Source organism: Erpetoichthys calabaricus, chromosome 18 (assembly GCF_900747795.2).
Source record: "Erpetoichthys calabaricus chromosome 18, fErpCal1.3, whole genome shotgun sequence".
Taxonomy (NCBI): Eukaryota; Metazoa; Chordata; class Cladistia; order Polypteriformes; family Polypteridae; genus Erpetoichthys; species Erpetoichthys calabaricus.
The window spans coordinates 15883028-15895763 of record NC_041411.2 but is presented as its reverse complement, the minus strand read 5'-3'; positions in this window follow the sequence as shown (position 1 = coordinate 15895763).

Here is a 12736-nt window from a genome sequence, read left to right as displayed (position 1 = left end):
TTTTAAAAAAATATTTGTGCAATCAAACAAAGTGAACTCCATCAACACTACGGATGTCTTTTGCTCCAGCTGGAGTAGATATGTCAATGGAACTGTCCAATAAAAGCTGAAGCATCTCATGCTAGGAGGGATGGGAAAAGATCAGTGGTACAAAGTCACACAATGTAGCACCTTTCTACAGCCAATTCCAAGGTGATTTAGAGACAAAATTCTAAATATTCTATTTATATTTCTGTAAGCACTATCCAGGGAATTAATGGGGTTAACTGAACCAGCTGCCTCAAGATTTGCAATCCAGTGCCTTAACTACTGAAGTCCATTCTACCCACCTCCATTACTGTACTGTCTAACTGACATGGCACACTCAGGGCTACATGGGGACTGAACCAGTGGCTGTGTGCATTACAGTCCAATACTTGAACTACTATGTCCCACTCCTCACTTCTGACACTGTTGCCATACAATTAAAATGATCCACTCATGGCCACTAAAAAATCAAAAGTCTTCTGTTTTCCAGTTCAACAGCTTAACCACTACGCCTTCCTCCAATACTGTTAGCATCTCACTGAGCATCATGCAGTCAACCAGTGAATGGGACTGAATTGGCAAAGCTATACTTTACAAGACAACCTGTTAACCACTAGGTGGGCCCACTGCCCACTTACAACACTTAGCACTGCAAGAGGGTATTCAGAGTTATCTCTGCCCCTTAACTTTGTCTACCTTTTGTCCCTGGCACCCCATATCTGTGTGTTATGCTATGCAACACTTAATATTGGGTAGGGCTTATGAAGAAGTTTTTAGATGGCTCTGTAGCTCAAGCATTGCGTAACTCTGCCATGGTGCCAGCCTGTGTTTATTTTAGAATATCTCAAGTTTTGCTCCTTTTAGGATAACACTTGATATCTAATGCTTGCACTCTTGTTCTTATCTGTAGCATTTTGACTCTTCCCTTTTTCTTTTTTACTCTGTTACTTAATGCCTTTGCTAGCTTGCATATGACCTTCTCCTAAATTTTGGATTATCCTTTCAGGTTACAGGCTTGTTTAAATAAATGTTATCTTTATTTTTGACATGCTTACCCTGATCTGCACAACAATCTGTCAGAAGCCCTATTTTCTAAAAAGAAACTGAAACTGAGGGGCTATACTGTGTGTACCCCTGCTTCTGTGGCCATGTCTAGCCATTGCGTGCCATTACAAAAAATGACTCACTCGGGGTTACACTGTAGGACAGGAGGGAGGACTGACCCAGAAGCCTCAAGCTTTACAGTCCATAGCCTCCACTACTAAGCCACATTGCCCTCCACCAGTACTATAACTGTCTAATTAGAGTGATTCACTTATGGTTACACAGGCCATTAATAATGGGGACTTAAGTGGTCAAGTCATGCCACACCACTATATCCAGCTGATTTCATTGCTTTTCCCTTTTTTTCCTGTTTAGAACATCTTCCACAGGGAAAAGAATACTCATTATTGATGTAAATAAACGGTGAAAGTGATAAGTAAGAAAGACCACAAAAAAGTATTTGTCTGGAATTTCTGGCACACCCCACTCATACATCCAAAGAAACTGAGACTCCCAGCAAATGAATCTGGACTAAGGGGTAAAAGTAGACAGGTCCACAGTGGTCTGTCTTGAAGATGACTCAGTTTAGGGCACCCTAGCGCACCCATCAGGTTAGCCTGTGTTGTGACCATAGCAGCTGTGCCAGTTGATCAGCAGAACAAACCCCCCAGGATTCCAGGAATTGAAGGCAATAGCCAAGAGCAGAAGCTTACCTGGCCTAATCTCTCTGGCATCATAAAGAGAAGACTTTAAAGAGTCTTATAAAATCTTTAACAGGAGCACATCAGGTCACCCTTCAGCTCATCCTCCTGCCCATGTGCCTGCTTCTCTGGCAGAAAATTTAAACACATCACATAGAGGAGGGAAAAAGGTCTCCTCTCTCCAGGCCTGGGTATAGGAACTCCCGATGTAAGCACCATATGCTGCATTTCTCTAACCCTCCTCCTTTTCTTGCCCCTTTCCTTTACATGGCCTGTTGAAGAAAATGCTAATAGGCATTCTATAAAGTACTGGGCCACCAGATCATGGCGTCCTGCAACACTGAGCCCTCACAGACATGGCGGTGCCTGACCTTCTAGGGACTACCTCGTGGGATATGCTTCTGTGGCATGGGAAAGGGGTTTAAATGAAAATGCATACTGCACAGTGCCTCCTAAAGTCTTCAGGACACCAAACATTAGTACCTAATTTTCTCTACATATGGCACAAATGTGTTTTAATGTATTGGTGACACTCTCATAAATAAAGTGCCTTTTAGTGTGAATGTGTCTCCAACCCATTATCGTCTCTCTTTAAATCCACAGAGATGCCCACCAGGTGCCCGTGTTCTGTGGTAAGGAGGAGTAAGTGGGCAGAGCCTATACCAGCAGCACTGGGTGCAAGTACACTGCAAGGCCAATTTGGGATCACCAATCAAATTAAATAGCATGCCTTAACAGATATGGGAAACATACATATACCACATAGACAGCAAGTGGGCATTGATATCAAGCTAGGACACTGCATCCACTTTGTTGAAAGGTGTTATATTAAATGAATGCTGTACACCATGAAGATTTCAAGAGCTAACATATTAACCACAGATTCAGGATCTGACAAACCACATCAAAGATACTATATCAAAAGAAGTACTATACTGAAAGATAAAACATTTACAAATCATGATTTTATGAAAGAGATATCATCTTTCAACCTCAGGATTATTTCAACATTAAAAGTAACATTACATATAAATAATATTAAAAGTAACATAAAAAAGAGAATACTGTCAGTGTGGTGCCTTTTGTGCTGAACATTATGAAATGCACTATACTAAAAACCCTGCACTATTAATCAGGGGCTGTGATCTTTAATGAATTCTGAATTTATAGTGCCTTTGATAGTGAACATCTGCCAGAGCACTTTATAAACACATTAGCCCCCCATAGAGAATTGCTTGTGTTCCACTGGTCAGTCGCCCACCTTCTTTTCTGCAAGCCCACACAAGCCTTCCTGACAACAGAGCTCCATTTTCTTTTCTTTTTTTTTGCTGATGCTTGTAGACATAAAGATTTCCTCCTCTGATTACCTAAGGGCTTCATTTGAATCAGAAATTGTTGAAATTTGCATGATGTGCTCTGTGTTGGGAGCCCAGTTTTTTGAGTAGAAGCATCAGAGATAACAAGGACAGGAAGTTTCATTTAAATGTTTTTCCAACCAACTACAGCAGTGAATGCCAAGTGAGATTGACTGTCCCGTCTATGCAAAAGATCATTCTGCCCTTGTTGTGAAGGTCTGACTGTTTCAGACAGCCTGTGTAAAGCTGTCTCAATCAGGCACAATAAGTACATCCCACCGAAAAATGTGATAGCCGGCTGTTTTTTGGATTTTGATCAGCCATTCCTCTAATAGTAGCTGCAGGTTTTTGTTCCAACCCAGTTTCTTAATGAGAAGTCAATTATTGCAGATGAAGCACTTATTGCTTAAGTGGTCATTGTAGTGGTCTTACTTGTTAAGGTTCCCCGCCCTTAATTGCTTATTTCAGTCTTAAACAGCTGCATTCTTAGCAGTAAGATGTAAATGATAAAGCAGCCAGCAGCCAGTTCTCCATCTTGCTTGTTTCCATTTACATCTGTGTGTGTTCATCACGCACTGTTTGATTTAATAAAAAATTTAATAGAAAAATGTGACAGACTGAAAAGTACACATTTTAGGCTTCAAATCATTTGGACAACATCCTTGGAAAGGAAAGAATCTACGATATAAGAACCTTACATTGCAGACTAACAAAACATAAAATTAAATAATGTCTGAGACTGGCAAGGATTGGTTTCTAATTAAGTAATTGGGTTGGAACAAAAACCTGCAGCCACTGCAGCTCTCCAGGACCGACATTGCCCACCCCTGCTTTAACCCATACTGTGTCTACTGTAGAGGCCATCATGCCGTTTGGCTCAGAGACTAAGGGGGTCAAAGTGAGTGTTTTTGGCTTTCAGTAATGACTGGTATCCCTTCTAAGGCTGGTTCCTGCCTTGTATCCTTGTACCTAATGACCTGATGGAAAAAATATAGATTAAGAAAAATGTTGGATAGATGGGGGAAGAAGACAGCAGATTTAAAGAAGTGATGCATGGTTGATGCTCTGGATGATGTCCCTATTGTACAATACAAGTGCTATAAACCAGTAGCCTTCAGTTGGCGTCCTTTCCTCATTGGTCAGTTTGTAACACACCTACAGATAGTTGGGCTGGAAGTAAGCCCATGTGACAGATCCTGTAGCCATGTGCTCTTCCCTTATTAAGCAAGTAGTGTCACCCCCTAGTGGCTAAAGTGCTCAGCTGTAAACCAGCAGGCTGTTTGCTCACTTCCACCTGCTGACTCATTCTTTAAAACATGGAACTTTAATATTAAAGAAGCTTCTGCTCACACTTCAAAGGAGTGGAAACAACATTTTGGTCTACTGGGCTCCATCGGTGTCAACATTAAAACCCCACCTGAAAACTGGCCATCCTATCATACATTGTTTAATCCCACTTACTCCAGCACCAGACAGGGCACCAGTCCATCACAGACACTGGGACAGCTTAGAGTTGCCAGTTAGATTAGCACACTCTGCAACTGACTTCCCTGTTTATTTTAATTTTTATAAACTCTTTGATTAACTAATGTTGAGTATTAATTCTTAATCTTTTCATGTGAACTATTCTTCATATTGCCTTATGATTTCACTTAGATTTGAAATATTTTGTATTCAGCTTTGTGTTTTGTATTTAACTCTTTATCAAATACCTTGAGAAGGAGTGATCTGTTAAAAGTGCTATAGTGTGATATACTGGACCTGTAAAGTACTTTAGCATAATAGTCAGTATAGGAATATGCAGTATAAAATAAAAATTGACTGATATAATGCACTGTGCAATAGTGCAAACTACAGAAAGGTTCTACATAAAAATATACTACACTTTTAAAACTCCTTTGATAAGTTTTTACTATTGTCGTAGGTGGCTGGGGAGGCGACCCAGCCGGGACGCCCCAGAGGACCGGAAGGGGGCTTGCGCCTTCCCCAGACCACGTGGGGGTGACTGCCCTGGTACCTATGGGGACCACGGGTACAGAGCTTTGAAGCTCAACCCTGTAGGGGCCCCAATGCCTTTGGAGCCCTGGACCTCAGCACTTCCGCCACACGGAAGTGCTGGGGGGAAGAGAAGTGGGGACACCCGGAGTGCTTCCGGGTGTGCAGCCGGCACTTCCGCCACACTGGGGAGTGCCGGTGGAAGATTGCTGGGAAGCACCTGGAGCACATCCGGGTGATTATAAAAGGGGCCGCCTCCCTCCGTTCGTTGGCTTGAGTCGGGAGTGGAGAAGGACGGAGCTTGGAAGGAGAGGCAAGGAGGTGGCCTGAAGAAGAAAGGCATTCGAGGTTGGCCTGGACTTTTGGGGTTTGGGGGTGCACTGTAAATATGAACAATAAACGTGTGCTGGGTGACGTCAATGTGTCCGCCTGTCTGTGTCCAGGCCGGCTTCCACACTATATAAAGTCACTATATAAAATAAAGCTTGATTAATATAAAATACATCTAAAGCACCATGGAACAGTGTTCACCATATGTTTAAATATTTACAGAGTCAGTATTGTCACATGTACAGAGTACATACAGTGAAATTCTTATTTGCATTACCTAATTAATATATGACACACAGAAAGGCACTCCATCACAAAGTTTATCTGTCCTACTGTGCTTCTGAAACATGTTGAAATAGTATTCACTATAGAAAGGCATTAAACAAAATTAAGGTTGACTAATATGTTGTACACCTAAAACACCTTACAATTGTGTTCACTATAAAGAAGCACATCCATCCATCCATTATCCAACCTGTTATAGCCCAACAACAGGTCAACGGGGGTCTGCTGGAACCAATCCCAGCTAACACAGGGCGCAAGGCAGGAAACAAATCTCGGGCAGGGCGCCAGCCCACTGCAGAGCGCACACACACACCAAGCACACACTAGGGCCAACCTGCATGGCTTTGGACTGTGGGAGGAAACCAGAGCACCCGGAGGAAATCCATGCAGACACGGGGAGAACATGCAAACTCCACACAGGGAGGACCCAGGAAGCGAACCCAGGTCTCCTTACTGCGAGGCAGCAGCACTACCACTGCACCACCGTGCCGCCCAGAGAAGCACAATATAATGTAAATTTAGATTGATATAGTGTACCTCTAATGCATCTCAGAATAGTTTTCACTGCAGAAAGGCACTACATTAAGTCTGTGACATCTTAGTAGGCCGAGTCACTCCAGTGAAGCTGCTTCTATGGTGTCAAGCAGTCTCAGAGGAACAGGTGACAGTGGTAGAGTGTAAAAATGACACAATAGGAAACGTGATCAAGCTTGATCTGACAAAGGTCATTTTCATCTTAGGTGCCTACTTAGAGCCATAGACCCCAAATCAGTGCTTCAAGGGGAAGGCAGAAATGTGACTAAAGAAGGAAATTTGTGTACATAAGGGTCTCACTAATTAAGTAACTCTTCTATACCCCATAGTTCACACATATATATCGAGCCTTGCATAGTGAACACCTTCTCAGGTGAACAAAGCAACAACAGGTTACCATACAATAGAAAGGTTATTAATTAAATAACAGGTGCTAGCCATTAAAGGTGGTCAGCACTGTCCAAAATCATAATGTCAAAATATGATGAAGAGCAAGCGGTATGCAAATGAGCTGCGACTCAAAGCTGAGAGGTTGGTGAATACAAATGTCATGTAAAATTATTCAAGGCCTAATTTCCAGCTTCATGTAAATGTAGGAATATCTTCCCTTTTTTTCCATTATGAGATGATATGCATAGGTTAACCGAGTCTAATTAGTGCCGTTTACACAGCTCTTTGAACAGAAGACCTTGTTAGAATATAACTTAATAAAACCCTGACGCCATTCATTTCAATTGCAAATTACGTACCTGCATTTAGTTTTTTTTTTTTGCAAACACACATTCCTTTCAACTATGGAAACCCAGCATTCAAAGTGGCTCTCCTTTGATATTTTAATTAAGAGACATGCTTATTTGCATGCAAGCCGCTCCAAATAAGAAAAGCCCAATTGCCAACCTAAAGGGGGCTCTTGATTGTGTTTGTCGGATTGAATTAATGATGGTGACCTTCGCTTTTATTTATTTATTTATTTATGCTGAAAACTCATTTGGATCGACAGGTGGTGAAACATTAAGTTAGAAGACTCTAAAGGGCAAAGGGTAAATGCAGTGTGACATGCTGCCCATTGGCATACAGGAGGCACAGTGGATGGCAGCTTTGAGGGTACCTAACAGGACTGAGGAAAGGACCCAGGAAGAACTGACTAAGTGTTGATTTCTATTTTATTCTTGATTGATTTGTAAAGTACTATTTAGAAGTAGTTGTTATAAAAGGTGCTATACAGTATATAATAAAGACTTTAATTAAAGTCTGAGTCCACACAGATTTGAGTATCAAGAAAAGAGTGACATAGGGTGTTTTTTTTATTATATTCTTGTTTGATCTGTGGCACACATTCTGGTAGGGTCCACTGTAAAAGGTGCTATATAAAATTAGTTTTGATCAATACCTCAACATATTATTGATTGGATGACAAAACTGATGAGAAACTTGATGAGTGCCTGAGCCTGTGTTATTTTGTATTTGACACCATATGATGATAATTTCTGCCAAAGACACTGTATAAAAATGAAGCTTAATTGAGGGATGAGGTAGACTGGATTAGAAATGTGATGAGCACGTAGGCTTGGATTTATATTATTGTTGGTGGCCCAGAGGTATACTGGGTATTACTGCCACTACAAAGAACCTGAGTCCTGGATTCAAACCCTGCACCAGGTTACTGTTTGTGTGCAGTCTGCACGTTCTCCATATGTGGTGTCCTCCAGCATTCCCAAAGGTGTGCATGTTAGATGAACACTTAACCTCAAAGTGACCCTAAATTAGCCCTGTGTAGGTATGTGTGCACGAATGGGTCCTGAAATGACCTTGTGCTGCCAGAACAAACTCTGGGCCCCCACGACCCTGAACTGAATAAAGCAGGTGTAAGAATGAAATGTTATAAGTTAAAAGTGAAACATGGACCAAGAAGTGGCACTGAGAATGTCAGGCACACAGAATAATGACTTTGTGTTGCTTTGTGCTACATTCTTGTCACATTAGTGTCTTCTATAAAAGGCACTATATAAAATAAACATTGACAGATAATTGAGCTGGAAAGAATAAGAACTGATGATATCATCCAGGTGAGACACAGGCAGAGACTGACATTGGGTTACTATGAATATCATTATCATCATGCACATCAAACACCATGCAGTAGTGAATACTGTAAAAGGCACTATATAAAATAAAGTGACGAATGAGCTGGGCTGCTTCAGTATTGAGAGCCCAAGGAAGGACCAAGCAGGCGTGAAGGAGATAAATAATTTTTTTCTTTGTATAGTACTATATTTTTTTTTTACAAAAACCCTGTGATAGTAATCACTGTGAAAGGTACTATATGAAATATAAATGGTGATGGGACTGAGGAGACAAAGCATGGGTAATCAAGTCTACAGATACCTAAGTAGTGTGTCCAGGGAGATCAAACTAGGCAAATTTTTAGTTTATCTATCCTTGCCACTGGCCACAGGTGTCTGCTGACTTGTGGCCGACATGTTCTCAGCCGTGCAAAGGACACATACAAGTAAAACAATGAAACCCCCAGCCCCCTGTGACACAACTTTTTTCCTCAAGTACATAGCACAGCGCCCTCTTCAGCCTGTTAGATTAAACCACAGGTGCTAATCTGGTTAGAAGAGGGAAGCTGAGTGTTACTGTTTTGGGAGGGCTTTCTTTTTCGATCTCAAAGTCAGAGGTTAATAGCATTAGTGCTAGACTTGCTGGTTTTTCTAAAGCCCCTTGGAAAAGCTTGGCATAATTGAATTAGACTTTTAAAAAAATGATTAATCTGAAAACCTAAATCACGCTATTGGGGGGTTGTCGAGGACTCTGGCAGTAGGACTAAAGTTACTGTTTTTAGTCAATGTTTATTTGATGTAATGCACCTTTTACAACACCACTAATTTTTAGTATCCACTTATCTATTTTACCAGCAAAGGCAAAATGAATTATCTCTGGACTGGATGTTTTTTTTAGTGAATTTGAATATCAATCCTTCCTTCCATTTTCTGAGCAATCCAGTGCAGTAGCACTGGGCACAAGTAGGGACCTCATTTGGACAGGTCAGCAGCTCATCCTTGAACTCAAAGTGATTCAATCATATGCATAAAAGTAGCATGGAACTCCTTTCCCTTTTCTTTAAGGAATACCCTGGGAGATTTTCAAAATTAACCCAAATATGCACAGCCTTCCACTCTTAATTTTATTCCTTAGGACAACTTAAAATTGCCATTTGACATTTCTGTGAGAGGCAAGACCCCCTCGACCCAGATAACCTTGAGCTCCATAAGTGTATCAGGTATGTAGAGTTCCCCTCATCATGTGACACAAGTGACTTTTTGAAAGAAAGATCAAAGGTTGTTAACAAATTAAAAGCCAAACACGTAGGCTGATTAGTGCCACCACTAATGTGCCTGTGGTTGTCACCAAATTAAGAATAAAACTGGGACTCCACTTTTCATACAGAATCCTTTTGACTCGTGCAACACACATTTTTGCTTATTTTTCTCAGGCTCTGCTTGATAAGCATTCATCATCTAAGAACTCTTGAAATTTCAGTAACCGTCACCCATGCCATTTGTCTCTCAGGCACATGCCATCTGCAGCTTGGGGATGCTCCTCTGGAGGCAGTAAGCAGGGGGGAAATCTCATCAGATCTGAAGTGCCCTCGGCACTGCACATATCTGACACAATGGCATAAGGCCTCCAGCCTAGAGTTTTGGCTCAAAGCGTTGGAGCAGATGGCTCTGCACCTGAAGTAAACAGTGACCTAATTATAGGATGAAGAAAATCACAATCCGGCACTTTGAAAAGTAATCGGAGTCTGCAGCAACCCAGCTGACTCTGCTTAAGGTGAGGCAGACGGATGGTGACCAAAACTGGCAGATATAACAGCCACCCAGGGCATTACTTACACATAGCATTCACAAACCCAAAGGCCTGAGTCACATATTTCATGGCCTTTAAATCCATGAACATTTACCACAAGGTATGTGAAGGTTTTCATTTTATTGGTAAACTTCTCGGTACATTTTATTCATTACTGCATAAGAGAGAGTGATCACTCAAAGTTAGATGCTAATCACTAAGGCACTGTGCCGCCCCTATACACACACATACATACATATGTATATCCTGAAAAGGACTGGGACCCCACAACCTTAAACTAAAGTAGGAGCAGGAAATGGATAATAGATGGATAGCTGTATTTAAAGAGTCACCACTAGGGGGAGCCTAAGTGAGTCATGCCAAAGTACAGTATGTCCACTCAATTTAATGTTTTCTAATATCTTTCAGACCTCCCTATTTTATTCCTCTCTCAGCTGTAGCGGGGGGCTCTCTCCACACCTTTCTCACATTACTCACTCTCCTCTCACAGCACATCCAGAACTCTAAGGTGTTCCTCTTCTCTTTTGTCCAGATGGAAAACTGCCATCCTATCTGCTCAGCCAGGCTCTGTGGTGTGAAGGCAACTATGGCCAGGTCAGTTATGGAGGTCTCCTGAGGGGTAAGGATGTTTCCTGGTGATTATCTGCAATATTTAAAGCTGAGCAATGAGAATGATGTGAAACAAGATTATGACTTTGTGCTTCACTAGAGTAAAGTTACTGGCATTTTTGGTTCTTAATCAGACTGGGGTGGGCCCGGTAAGCTAGGAAAAACAAGAACAATTGATATGCCTATAATATATGATCATAATCCAAGGTCACCGATGGCAGAAAAAGCAACATCCTATTGAGGGTCACCTTTCAAATATGGCACTGTCACTCCCCTTAAACCTATCATACAAATTGACAGGTTAGATACAGAGAGAACAGGAAACCCCTACAAATATTTAAAATTTGCTCAACCCCTGCATCCCAAAGAACTTTACTGCCAGACTTTGCAGAAACAGCTCTTCACTTTGATCAAATTGATAAAATTGATACAGCGGGTCATTGATGTTTTTTCTTAGGCTCTGAATTGTTTTGGGCTACTTTTGAATTTTATTTTTAATTCTCAATTTTCAACTTGATATAATTACTTTTATTCTCTACTGCAATTAGGATTACTTTTTTTCTAATTTTCAAAGGGCTATCTTTACTGTTTGAGGTGCTATTAGCACTTTGAGTACTGAGAAAAGCGCTATATAAATGTAATGAATTATTATTTTTATTATTATCTTGTATTTGTTGCGTATAAATAGAAAGAGTGATATGAAAGGAACTTATATATATATATATAATAGCTAGTTAGAGATATGACTGGCACTATATGATAGGTCAATAAGATAATCAGGTAATAAAAATAAGTAAAAAGGTAATATACTCTATACATAGTAAGGATAATTTATAGGGTCACTATTGTCACATGAACAAGAAAGGCACTATATAATACCAACCTAGAGACAGATATAAAAGGCACTGTATACAGACTGACAGACACACAGACATGTGGGCACTCTGAGTGCCAGTGCTCACTAGCTGACCGTAGGGCTGTACAAGTAGATTTCATCTGAACAACTGTAGCTCTTCCATGCTTTTTTTTCCGTGCACTACTAACTTTCTTTCTAAATTTAGCCCCATGACACTCGGCGGCATAGCGCAGGAGGACCCCTTTGAGTGTGTGAATATAAAAGCCAACGCTTTTGTACCTCTAGAATCTCAGTGAGATGTGTGTTGGGAGGCCTGACTGGCTAATATACAGCTGGCATGAAACAGTCAAATAGGCTGGGGCGTGACTGCAAGGAGCTGACTGCACAAACTTCATGCCATCACTCTTCATGCATGTGCAAGTGCTCCAAGAATTCAGGGGATCAGTTTGTGTGACTTGTGACGCCATTTCACAGGGCTGACAAGGGAATGAGGGTGGGTGGGAGGATTTAGGGGAGGCAGGGGCGGAGGGAACTATTCAGCCCTCAAATTCCAGCAGCTTGCAGCTGAATGCTAAAACTATTCAGCATAATTAATGATTGACCCAGGAATTCTCTGAGTTCAAGACATTTTGTAAAGCTTTCCTTTGGCGCATTAGCACCAGTTCATGTGACCAGCAGGAGAGCAGACAGCAATGGAAGCAGTGGCAACAAGTGTGGGCAAACTGCAAAAGCGAGTGTTGCCGAACACTGTAGGCACATTTTTATTCAAGCAGTAGGAGAACAGCTGAGACAGGGGTTAAAAGACAAAAGCAAATGCAATAAATTGTGAGCAGATGTGATTGGAAAGAGAAAGAAGAGGGATCTCAATGGGATATGCAGAACACTCTGGGATGGAGAGGGGAGCCAATCAGCCTGGCTTATTAGGCATCTCAAGGTTCACTGGTGACACTTGGGGTTTTCTTTTCTTTTTAAGCTAAATCTCAAAGATTCTCTGCTACAGCCCTTGTCATTTTTCAATCATTTCCTTTTTTATTTAATTTTTTGACCGGTGATGTCTTAGTTAAAATAATGAGACATTTAATTTGAAGTTGGCAATTGTTATCGTGCCAGCTGCAATTTGAGCCAGA